We start from the raw sequence: 13,607 nt of genomic DNA, 5'->3' as shown, positions 1-13,607 counted from the left end.
TAGTAACCTGTGCTAACTAGTACCTTGAGCTGACTAGTAGCCTGAGCTGACTAGTAACCTGTGCTAACTAGTAGCCTGAGCTAACTAGTAGCCTGAGCTGACTAGTAACCTGTGCTAACTAGTAGCCTGAGCTAGCTAGTAGCCTGAGCTAAGTAGTAACCTAAGAGCTAGCTAGTAACCTAAGAGCTAACTAGTAGCCTGAGCTGACTAGTAACCTGTACTAACTAGTAGCCTGAGCTAACTAGTAACATAAGCGCTAACTAGTAGCCTGAGCTAACTAGTAGCCTGAGCTAACTAGTACGGCACCCGTACAACTAATAACTGACATCGATGCTAGCAAAAACTTTCATGAAATTATTCCCAAAGCGGAAAACAAACTATGAGAGTAGGAAGTGGCAGTCATTATGTTAGTTCTGTTTGATGAATATTTAAAGAAAATATTCCTCTTATTTTTTACATTTCTAAATGTCGTTTTTCAGGCATGTCCCCTTGGAAAGCCAATTACGGTGATAATGAAAAACACCCCCACTCACAATATGATTACGATACATGTGCCCCTTTAATATTCTTTATGGGCATCACTTCAGCTCTCCAGAACAGACACAAAATGAACCACTGAGGGCACACCTCCAGCGTGTATTAATTAGGAGTCTGACAGTGTCAGTGGGGCTTTGCTCTGCTGCCAGGCAGAAATCAGCCTTACATAAGAACCCACCACCACCAAGCCACCAGGAGGGACACGATGTTCCTCACCCTCTCTCTGCACTGACTGTCTGTCTGAGAGAAAAAACAACTTCCCTTTTATACTTTCACTGAATCTGTACGGGCACATTTCTGCTCCAAAGGCAAAACCGCAGAAGAGAGACACAGAGGCAGAAGTCTTTGTTGTTTTTCCTTCCTCGATGTGAAGGAGAGCTCGCTGAACAGTCAAGGAGCTCCTAAAAATACAGTGTACAGGAAGCTCCTTTTGAAGCCAATTCTGTGTGTGTTTGCCTATTTAGTCTATTCCTGGATGCCCTCAATTATTCCCAAATTTAGAATCACATTCTTGGATACACACACGCAGACGAGCAGGAGAGAATTCATCATGACTGTGATGCCAAGGCCATGAAGTCTGCGTCATCATAGTGATCCAGAGGCTTTATTCTCCCTCAACCTTGTTACATTTCTTTGTGCCCTGCGGTCTTTGAAGATCAGGAAACATCCAATTATTAGTGACATCAAGTGGCATGCCTGACTCTCTGACTCTCATGTAAAGATGGTTAGCAACATGGAAGCTAAGCTAGCAGCCTCCAGTGGATTTCTTCATTTGATTACACACGGCACATGCAAAATTAACTGCAAGGAACTCCAAATATGTGACCATGAAATCCATCATTTTTATTGCCTGAAGTAAATATATGTTCTTTGTATCATGCACCTATGTGTGGTTAACGGGCTAACTAGTAGCCTGAGCCAACTAGTAACCTAAGAGCTAACTAGTAACCTAAGAGCTAACTAGTAGCCTAAGAGCTAACTAGTAACCTAAGAGCCAACTAGTAACCTAAAAGCTATCTAGTAGCCTGAGCTGACTAGTAACCTAAGAGCTAACTAGTAACCTAAGAGCTAACTAGTAGCCTGCGCTAACTAGTAGCCTGAGCTAACTAGTAGCCTAACTATGCTATCAAGTTAAACATTCCATTCATCTCCTCCCATTTCTCCCCTCTTGTGTTCTTTGCAGCGATATATAGTTGCAGCACAATCAACTACTGCAAAAATATTTATCACCTCCAACTTCAGAACAATTAGCATGTGCCGTGTGCATATTTTATTTCTTCACAAATAGTCTTTTGCTTTATATTTTGAATTCTGCAAATTTAGCAACAGCCCCGTTGATAGTATGTATTGGTTTACGACTGTGTGAAAACCAGTTCTAGCTGCATTTGGGATTTTAACTCGTGACCCGGTGCTGATTTGTTCACGCCTTGACCTGCGGAGAGCGAAACTGGAAATAATGATGTGAAATTGCCCTTTAATGTACAGTATGGACTCGATGCACTGGCTCCACTGTACATGGAAACAGAATGTGTGGTATGCAGGGTATGAGGGTCTTAAAGAGCCAATAGCTGCTCTGTCTTCCAGCTCGCTGCCATGCTGCTGCGCTGACGGCTCTCGAGGGGATTGGGAGTCGCTGGCCCCATTATTTCTCCCTGAATCAGCCTAAGGAGGGTTTCAGGCGGGGGCTCATTGAACTACCCTGCACAGCAGCGGGAGCGGAGCTGTGACCCACTTACAGACAGCGAGCTCTGGCTCTCCACAGAGAGAGACACACAGCACTCCTGATCCCTCATGAAAATATAACACACTGACATATTTTTATGAAATTCCATTCCATATCAAAAGTATTAAGAGTATATTGCTTTCATGAAGCGGACAGAGAGGGTTGAACCTACATCAAAGGACCACATGGTTTCCATTTGTTGAGAGAATACAAAATTCCAACTCAGAAACATAAGGAGATGATCAGAATTAGAAGGATTCCATAAATATATACACAAAATGTTAGGAGAATCCATTGAAATGTTTAGTTATTTCAATGTTGATTAAAGGGAGTAACATCTCTAAACCTTGGCACCTGTGTTGGCATGGATACGTTGCTGTTATAGAGCCTTGGCTTCATTGAAAAGGCAGATGGCTGGTTGCAAATGAGTCAAGTCCTTTTCCAGGTTTCTGCCTGTTCAGTTGGATTTTTTGTCCTCGCTCCTGTCACAGAGAGCTCGCTCATGGAGGATTTAGTTTCTGTACCAAAGTTTAGTAACATGCTAACATGCTAGCATCTGCTAATTAGCACCAACACACAATATGGCTGAGGATTGTTTTATAGGTCAAACTGAGAGCTGTAATATTTCTGACTTGTCCAAGGAATCAAAAATATAAAAAACCTTTTTAAACCAGCTCTTAAGGGTGAATGTTTAGGGAAACAGCAGGTCACAGGAGACGCTTGTTTAAAAGGTTGTCTCTTTGGTTTGTCTTTCACTGTATAAATACCAGAGAGGTCGGGGAAATTGGTCTGCACTCTGGTTTTGGTCTTCCTCCTGAAGCAACAGCAGCACTCTAAGTCATACAAGTTCAACAGGTTAACCACCCCTGATGCATTCTCTCTCAACCTTTTTGGCTTTTTATCGGCCATCAATGCTCTGTGATCGCTAAAACAAGAAGAAGCTGCCTTGAGGCTAAACAAAAAAAACATCTGGATGCTTGGCTCTGTATCTGAAGACAGGATATTTTTCATGTTGATTTAGCATTCCAGCTGTTCTGCCAGTAAAAAAGTTTCCATGTTGATTTGGAATTTCTGGAAAAAATAATTAAAGGCACATTTTTGTATGTGTGTGTGTGTGTGTGTGTGTTTTGTGTCAATGGAAACCTCAAGTCTCTGCAGCTCTGTATCTCTTGGTCATTCACACTCCACGTGTTTGAACAGCATGTGGAGCCCAGGCCCACTGCTCACAAACACGCCTGCTGCTGTTTACCACGCTGGCAGTGGATTGAAAAGACTCCAGCCTCCCTGTTCACATGCTGTCTTATCTGCAGACTCTCTTTCACAGCTCATAAACATGTTTTGCAAAGGAAACTCTCTGTTGTGAAAGAGACAAACATAAGTCATCACATATCTTTGTGTGTCTGATGAGCTGTGTAATATCTAGTGGGAGTGATGTAGTTTGTGACTCAGCCTGATGATTTTTTTTATCATGCTCCCCTGCTTCAGTTTATTAGAATTAGAATTTCTCAGAGGCAAGTTAAGTTTAGCTTTGAATCAAACAACACTATTTATCTCTCAAATGTCTGAAGATTACTAATCTTTACAAATAAAAAAAATAATTTCAACAATCAAATTCAAACCAACGTTAAGTCCCGCCCTTCTATCTTTTGATTGGTTCTATCCCTTTGGGACTTAAATATTTCATTTCTATAATCACAGGACTTCTAAGTTCAAGACATTTTGTTAAATGAGATCTGTGAAGTTTTCTGAATTGATGGTTAACTCGACCCTCATTCTTTATAAATGTCTTCTTCAGTGTATATTCCCTCCATTAAACCTCTTTGAACACACCGATCGAGTGTAGAACATTACTCAGGCTGTCATCAGAGGTATCAACTCGTTTGAAATCTGCGCTCAGTATATTTTACGGTTCTGTGCATTAATTCTCAAGATGAGAAAAAACAGCATGCTGGCCTATATGTGACTCACTGCAGCCCCCGGGCTGAACATCGCAGACCAATGAAATACTGGCTCAAAGCTAATATGCAAATCCACCGTATGACAACAGTGCTGTCACCTTTAGCCTGCTTTGCATGCATAGAGTTTACACAACCTTTAGATGTCGACTACGTGTTCCAGGCAATTGACTTTACGCCCTCTGGTTGTTGAAAAGGAATCCTGATGGATATTTGATGGTTTTAAGATATTGGATTCTGAAATATGAATACTTTATCTACACCTTTAGACTTTGAGATTGGAGCCATGCAGAGCAATGAGGGTTAAGTGTTTTTCTACATGGCACATTGTTTGACGTTTAATCTAGTACAGTTTGTTCCTGGACTGGCACTCAAAACATACACACATTCACACTAACACTCACATTAGGTCATAAATAGCTAAAAGTACCCTAAATAGGTAAAAACACATATACACAGCAATTAAAAATCATTGCTTATCTAGGCTTGTTTAAAATGCGTATTGCAGTGGGAATAAAAGAGTTTCTGTAAGTTTTCTTTTTCACCAGTGGTACTCTAAAACATGCTAACATGCTTTCCACATCGATGGTAAATAGAGATGGACGGTCGTCTTCACCTCATGGCCTTGAATGAAAGTGAAGTCAAAGTACCCTGCAACAGGTGCCGACATGTTGACGCACTGGTGACGTCGTTTGGAACCAGAGATGCACAGTAGAATCTGCCGTGTTGTCTGACCTTCTCCTCCCCCCTCAGTGGACTCCATCTTGGTAGCTGAAGTTGCAGACATGACGTCGGCACAAATGATGGCATGCTTTATTAAAAAATGTAAAAAAAAAGGTTGCGCAAGCCTCACCATTTATATCCATTCAAATTCAAACGTATTTGAAGTGCAACTAGATATGTTGTTAGGATGCAAAAGGAGTCAACTGCTCGCCATACTGCTCCACCTCGGTTCAACTTGCCATAAGCACGAGGAGGAAGCATAAATAAAATTGAATAATTCTCCTGAGTGAGCGGACGATGTTTAGTTTGAGTCAAAACTTCTCCAACGGAAGTAAGAAAAAAGTATACAACTTAACGCGATTAGTACAATGACACGGGGAAAATGATATTGTTAGAACGCTGCTGCCAAACAACACTATGTTCACCTTGTTAGTTAGCTTAGCATGTTGTCCATCTCTCAGTTTTGTGTAAATGTTTAGTTTGTGTTTAGACCAACAGGACCATGTACTCATAAATAATGTAAGCTATAACTTTAATGAAAAGCAGACTTCTTGCTTTATTTCCTGTAATTATTCAAATCCCTTTAAATTTGTGGAAAAGCGGCATAAAGACTCAAAAAAAAAAATCCACACACTTAATCCACATGTGTCAAGAAACACAGTCACTGCATGACATCAGAGTTTGAAGCACGGAAACCCGCATTTTTCAGTCACAACCGGAGCAATACACGCAAAGGCGAGATTAAGAGTCATGGTGACTGTGATGCACAAACGCAGTGATGCACATAAAGCCTGTAAACTGATCCATGTTTCCATCTGTGTGTCTGACCTTTCCTGCCTGATAGTAAACACAGATACAAATACTTTAGGGCCATCTTCTCAGATCAGTGACGGAGATGACTTGTGATCATAATTGGCCCTTTAAGATTTTGGGAAAAATCACATTGACTTGAACATTTTTACTGATGTGAGTTTTAAATCTAGATTTTATAATCTGTGTCAGGGTGGGCGTGGCCTGCATCTTTCTGCATATTGTGCTTCACTCTTGTCCCGCTCTGCGCGGCCTGGCAGTGATGCTAACAGGTCCTCAGTGGTTTAGGAGGAGGCTGTTTAAGAGCCGAGTCAGTGAGACACTGATGCTAATGAGGCATTAGCTTAAGCCTATAATGCGGAGCGTGGCAGTTTAACATCGAGGGCGGGCGCCACTCAGCACACAACCAATCTGACTCCCTGCTTTTTGGGATGATAGTGTTGCTGACCTAAAAGCCATAAAACTCACACTCCAACACAAGTACACACTTGTTTACATGCTTTGTGTTGACCACATACTCCTGCATAATTATTTTTTAAGTTAATACTTTTTTTTAATTAGAAATGAACAGTTTTACTGTCTCCTGGACCTCTCCACACATTTTTAACTGTAGGTTACGCAATAGTTGATGTGGCCTCAATAAATGCACCTGATTGGGTAAACATGCGTTTAGTTCGGGCGGTCCCCTCCTCTTGCCTGTCTCGAAACGTGCCGCAATGATCTTAAAATGCACTGCACAATCCTCTGCGGCTTTAACCAGGAAATGAAGAGAAAGTGTTGAGACTCAATCGGAACCGGTGGAGCCTCAAACACGTCAACGCAACTTTTAGCTAGCTTGCGCTGAAAAACAGCTGGCTAACGTGACTATAATAATTTCATCATAATTAAATAATAATAATAATTTAATTTCACTAAGAAGTGAAGTGAAGCTGTTTGTACTTCCTGCTGACACTTAGATCTAAAACAGGTCAAACACTTGGACACAACTTTTGGTGAGATTGCAATACACACCAGTTAGCTAACGTGACTTTATCTGATATTAGCCTGTGCTCTTCAGATGAACCTCGAATAACAAACAAATTAACAGATGAAATACAGGAAAAGATGAATACTTCCTAATGACTAAAATATTGGTTGACTGAAAGTTAGACTGAGACAGCATTTCCAGCATGGAGACCGCCATCGATGGGACTCCAGCACCCCCTGCAGGAACAGACGGGTAGTGTCACTAATGCTTCATCCATTAATATTTACACCCTATGGTATCCAACAGTATGAATATTATATAGAGTATACACACACGTCTTGTCTTTTAAATGTTTGTTTTCAGTGATTATATAATTTGAGATGTGATGAGGCCTTGGTGGTCAAATGATTTAAACTTGCTTTCGAAATTAAACCACTTTAAAGACTGTGTAACGATCTGCCTGAGAGACGTGCTGTACCACATCTTCCCTGAGTTCAGGGTGTCCAAATCCTGTCTTCTCATCTCTAATCTCATCTCTGTAAATCTATTAGTGAGGGTCCTGCATCTGTAACAACCAGCTTTGAAGCGCCATTACTGCCGCTGAGCCTCTTCTCAGCAGGAAGGTTAACCAGAGCAAAGTGATTTGTGTCAGTGCGTGTTAAAGCCTTTACACTCGGGGTGAATGTGGATCTCTGCTTTAGTCTATTTGACATGAATGTAATCAGCATCTTGTGATATTCCTTGTCTGTTTGCGTCTCTTTAAGCCATGTTTCTTTTAACGGCTTCAGCTCCGAGTCAGCGTCTGAGCCATGCCTCAGGGTACAGTAAAGTTATCTTATCTTCTCATGAGCCTGACTGTGTTGTCTTATGAATGAATGAAGAGAAGAATTATTTCATGCTCACTCCTGTAAGACCGCAGGCTCTATTTACATCTTTGAAATTCCTTTTTCAAGTCTGACTTTTATGAACTTTGCCCCAAACATGTTGTACTGACTGCATGGCCGAATGAGGAAAACTGTCTCCCTGAAGTCTAACATAAACCTCTAACCGTTTGGTTTCCACAGCCCAAAGCTCAAGAACACAAATGTACCCTTCACAGACCGCCAGTACTATGAAAAAATACCCAAATATAAAATAAAATGTATGACGGAGGATTAGGGCCATGTTAATTTTTTATTCTTTTTAAAATTTCGAGATCAAAGTCGGAAATTTACGAGAATAAAGACGTAAATTTACAAAATTATTCTCATAATTCTTTTTTTTTTCGTGCAGGCTGGTCTCGAACTCGTTTATTTACGAGATTAAACACGTAAATTTACGAGATTATTGTCAGAAATTTACGACTTTATTCTTGTAAATTTACAACTTTATTATCGTAAATTAACGACTTTAATATCGTAAATTTACAACTTTATTCTTGTAAATTAACAACTTTAATCTTGTAAATTTACAACTTTATTCTCGTAAATTTATGACTTTATTCTCGTAAATTAGCGACTTTATTTTCGTAAATTTACGACTTTAATCCCGAAATTAAAATAAAAAAAGTTTTAACGTGGCCCTAATCCTCCGTCGTAAAAATGAATACATTTACAGATTAAGCTTTACATTTTTAGAGACACTTATTTGCTTTCATACTGAGCGGTGAATGAGAAGTTTCAAAGACACGTGGATAGGGTATACCTCGTCGTTGATGTCGATCAATGTGAAGCTGATATTTACTACATGGCTGCTATCCTCAATTTTTTTTAAAGATTTATTTTTCGGCTTTTTGTGCCTTTTTTAGGCTTTTAAGCGTGTTTGCAGCATATTTCAGTCCTCCGAGCATTCTTCAAACCTTTCCTGGAGACTGTCACTGGACTCCACCAGCAATGACTCACAGCTCACAGCTCTGAGCTTTCTGAGCCGTGCAGGTTTTGATAACAGCTTGAGTTTGTATGCATGTTTGAGTGTCTGGGCCCCTACTTGAGCCGGTGCCACCCTTATGTTTGACCTTAGTCCTGGTGCTTGTTTACCTGTTGAGTGGACTGTGGAGTTACGTAAGACTTAATCATCATGTTACCTGGGCCACAGTTTGACACACACACACACACACACACACACACACACACACACATACACACACACACACACTGATGTCCACACTGACTCACACACAGACAAAGAGCTTAATGAGATGGCCTTCTCTGCTGTAGCATCCAAACTCCACTCCATCCATACACATTACTAAGCTGTACACACATGCACACTGCGCACACACACAAGTGTTAAGGTCCCATTGAAATGTCCTTAATGCACTTTTATGACCGGTAACCTGGCTTTTACAGCCGCACAACAAAGATAAAGGCTCAATCAGCCTACACTTCCTGAAAACAGAGAACAAAAACATTTACCTCCATCTCACTTTGTCACGGCAGATGGCTGCTCGCCAATTAGTCGGATTCTGCTCGAGGCTTCTGAGCTGCTTCTCTTTAAGTGTTCAGGGATGAGCTCTTGTTCTGATTGGAAGCTTTATGAGTATAAATTGCATTCTCGGTTTGGATGATCGACACTTCAGGCGTTGTTAATCTTGGAAAACACCGGCTATCGTCTGATGACAACACGTGTGATATTTCAGACCTTCTGCTGACCGGTTAGCAACTTGAGACGTGATTGTGTGTTCAGATAAAAAGCATATTTCTCAAAATATGTCTTACTTTGTCTTCATGAAATCAGTTGGAGGAGCGCCCTTTCATCTGCTTTTTGATGACTCTTAAAGGCTTTATATGCACCAGCATGAAACCAAAACAACTTGCGCTGCATTGTTGAGTTAGCATGCTAATGCTAGCGATCTTTATTATGCTGGTATCTTCACACTGCATGTAAATTTACCTGAAATGAGCGTGATCTAGAAACACAGTTAAGCAGTGAGTACAGTATGTTATTCTTCTTTTCTCTAGTCCCTCAATTAAACTTTTATATGCGAGGGGAGGAGCCGGCCGGCTGTCCTGACGATGTAAACAAAGTGAAGATAGGACTCTGAAAACTCTGAAAACATCACAGACAGTGGGACTCGGGTGTTACACCCATTGTAGACAGTCATGACTCACAGAGTTATTTTCAGAGGATATACTTGATTTCTATTACATTTAAGTGTGAAAAATCACATATAAAGCCTTTAAGTTACCTGTAATTGGTAAGTTACACAGATCAAGGCTTTTTTAACCACATTGCAGAATCAGCTCCATAAAAAGTGTGAATTTCCCCCAACAATGGCTCAAAACGCCAATCTGACGCATTTCCGTCAAAGTGTGTGTTATTGACATGCAGGCGAGGTCGATATATCTTTCCGGAGGTTTCTCTTCATGGAGCCCATTGGATTAGTTTCCGCCCCGATGCATCTCCTCTGTGACCTGGTGGGACTGGCTGCTCATAAACACCCCTCTATTACTTACCGTGGCTTGTAAGGTTTTCCTTGTAAGGTTGTAATGTTTTCCAAATGAACATATGGAAAATTTGTGAGAAATATATGTGCCTATACCCATAGAAAGAGAAATGTTGCAATGTCTTTGCTTTGTATGCTGTGCTCCAGTTCAACACATACTCCAAAGGTACATTACACAACCTTATATTTGAGTAAGATAATTACTTGATTCTTATGTTGGTGCCAACTGGGGCTACGTTATGTTGCTCTATTTAAAGTTTGCTCATGAAAAACAGGAGAACGTGAACCATGGTCCAGAAGCATTATCATGGTGGAGCCGTTTTCTATAAGTCCCATATGAACTTTTCACCGACAGCTGTCTGCAGGAGTTTGAAACCTTGCCCAATCCTATTAGCGAGACTGGGTTAGTGCCTATAGGAATCTTAGTCAGCAGCCCCAACACCCACCAACAAGACCGAGGTCACACCGGGAGCATGTTTTGCGTGCGCAGCAGCCAAGTAAATCATCCGTCAAACATGCCAGCCACGAGGCTAAAGCTTACAGAACGGGACAGGAGTTGGAGAAACACATCCAGAGGGGCTTAATGTGGAGCGGCTGCACGCAAAGAAGTTGCACCCAAAACCCAGAAGAAATCGCCCTACCCCCTCAAATACTGTCTGCAAACACGCACCATAAAGCAGAGACATGCTTTAAATCAACAGCATGGTGCAGAACTCTTAACAACTCCTTTTTGTTGATCTGACAGACAGGTGTGCACCAAAACAAAAATGGAGATTCTCTTTGTATTAATGGCAATGTGACCTTTCATTTCACGCCTCATGCTAATGCAACTCAATGAGGCGCACCTGCAGGTGTTTTGAGTGGAGGCCATTAGAGATCTTTCAAAGTCTGCTTGTTTACTCCCTACAAAGGAGAAAGTGAGAGGTTTGAAATGGCTTGTTATTCAAACAGCTAAAGTGGCCCTGGTCCTAGGCACAAAAAGCCCAAAAATAAATCTTAAAAAAAAACCTCAAAGCAATACAGTTGTAGAAGTTGATCCTTTAAAGTTGCTACTTCAGTATTTATAGTTTTAAAAACGATTGTATTTGTTTATAAAAAAAGTGATTAAGCCAAAGTATAGTCACTTAAAAGTTAACAATTTGTTTTTTACTATCATCTTTGATTTTTAATTTGTTGCTTTCAAAGGCTTTGCCGCATAGTCCCGGATCAAAAGGAGTTTATTTTTCAACAATTCAATATTTATAAAAAATCTCGAGGTTCATGCCCTCAATTCTTAAAAGGCTCTTGAACATTTAAAAACAGAATAATAAAAACAAAAAAAAGGTAGCAAAAAACAAACAATGACAGAATTGAGGAGCACACTTAAAAGCAGTTTTTCTTTGTTGATAAGCGAGAGTCGGTTGTGTTGAGTTTTTAATATGTTGTAAAATATTCAATGTAAACAAAAAATAAACGTTCTGTTTTCCCTAATGTTTACAAGCAGGACACTTTGAACAAGTCAAGTATCGAGAAGGAGGAATAACTTGATGTTTGGTTGTAGAACTTTTTGGGTTAATGACTTTTTGGTGCTAGCTAATCAGCTAGCTAGCTTATTAGGGCTAAAGTGAGCGTTTTTAAAGTGAAGCTGCAATTCTCAGTCTTGCACTTCAATACGCAGAGTGCAGACGTTTAGATCATGCTGCTCCAGACCACACAGACAGATTGACCAGAAAGAGGCTATGAGTAAATGTTTGTTTACAAATGACCAGATTGTAGTGGATTCGGTCGCTTATTGGATTATGGAGTGTGCCAAGTGTCTCAAGATTGGCACGGCATACTAAGGGGGCAAAGTCCTGGCCTGAAGAAAACAGAAAAACATGCCAATAACAGTGAGAAGTAAACAACATAAATGAAGTCGTATCGGTGATTTATTAGTGGTCCTTAAAGGCACCATAAAAGCAGAAAGGAATCAATCTTTCCCTGGCGATAAAGTTAATAGAGGCGCAAATGAATGGATGCTTTTATTGTGAAAATCTCTTCCAGTAAGATTTCCCCATAGCACAATACAGTCAATAAAGGTATTAATAAAAGGTACCACTTTAACTACACTATTTAAAATGGTTTAAAGCTCATGTCCCAAACACTCCTTAGCTTACTATCTTGTCACCATTCCCCGGTTTGGGTCAAAGTTTGACCCCCTGGCCCAACAAGATGTCACACTACATCAACAGAACATTCCCTGGCTGTTAATTTGAATGTTATGTAAAGACTTGTTTTTGAGTACAGCTCTGGATTGTAAAGCAGGGCCTGTGATAAGATGCATCAGAGAGTCTTGTTGTGTCGATGCTGTATGAGTTGTAAGTTCTAGTGTAACAATGTGCAGCCCATGGGACGAGGGAAATTTATCAGTCATTGAGTTCAACACAACAAATGACTCTGCAACAGATAACAACTCATTATAGAAAGTCCTGTTCAGAATGCAACGTGATTGATAACTACCTTACTGGAAGAGGAGCAAGGCAATAAATACCAATACTACAAGTGAGTGTCTAAACAGTCAGCTTGTTTCTTTTAAAGTTAATCAGAAATAAAAGATTGTGCAAAAGTATTTTACATTTCTTACATTTGTGTTTCTTAAATCTCCACCCCTGCATGTTTCTGTTGCAGAAATACTGCACAGATCAGCTCAAGAACAGGCTTAAAGGGTCCAAAGCACGGCTGGATTAACTCACTTGGAAGGGCAAAAATAAGCAGTTTGCCCTTTTTAGCTCTCGTAGCCCCCGTATTATTTGTGCCAGACTCCAAGAAGCCCCTCTTTCAAATACCTCCCTGCCCCAGATTTACTGTCTGAAGTTACATTTGTACTAATTACCACAAATGTCATGAAGGATAAGCACCATGCGAGCGTAATAAAAACTGAATCTATAATTTGACACTATGAGTTATGAAAAGTTAATTTGCACAGATTTACAAAATGGAAGTGATCCCTTTGCCTGTAGATTCAAAAACGACCTTTCTGATGAATCTCAGAAACAGTTTAATTATTGTTTATTTAAATGACAAAGTCTTTTAACATCTGTAATGTTGAACTTTATGCAGATGACACTGTTTTGTGTTATTCGGCTGACACCATTCAATAATAACAAGAAGCACTTAAGTATATTTAGTGTACCTTTCATCAACAAGCTGGTTGGTTTTTCCTGACCTTCAGGAGACCCCATGTGGCAACCTGTGTTTTAAAACCTCCTCGAGTGTCCACTTGATGCTGACTGCAAAAGCTAAGGTATCCCCTTTAGGGGGGAATGATTATTATGAACTAATCCATTCTGATTTCTCTGAGCCTAAAGAGTCATTCAGAATTTGCATTACGAGCTGTTTGCCAGGAGGCTTAAGACTAACCTTAGCTCTTACTATTTGCTTGTTTTAGGCTTAGATAGCAATGGGTGACGTCCCTGAGACTATGCAGTATGTTAATACAGTCTGTGAGAA

This window comes from Labrus mixtus, chromosome 24 (genome assembly GCF_963584025.1).
Source record: "Labrus mixtus chromosome 24, fLabMix1.1, whole genome shotgun sequence".
NCBI lineage: Eukaryota > Metazoa > Chordata > Actinopteri > Labriformes > Labridae > Labrus > Labrus mixtus.
Note: the sequence above shows the minus strand (reverse complement) of the source record.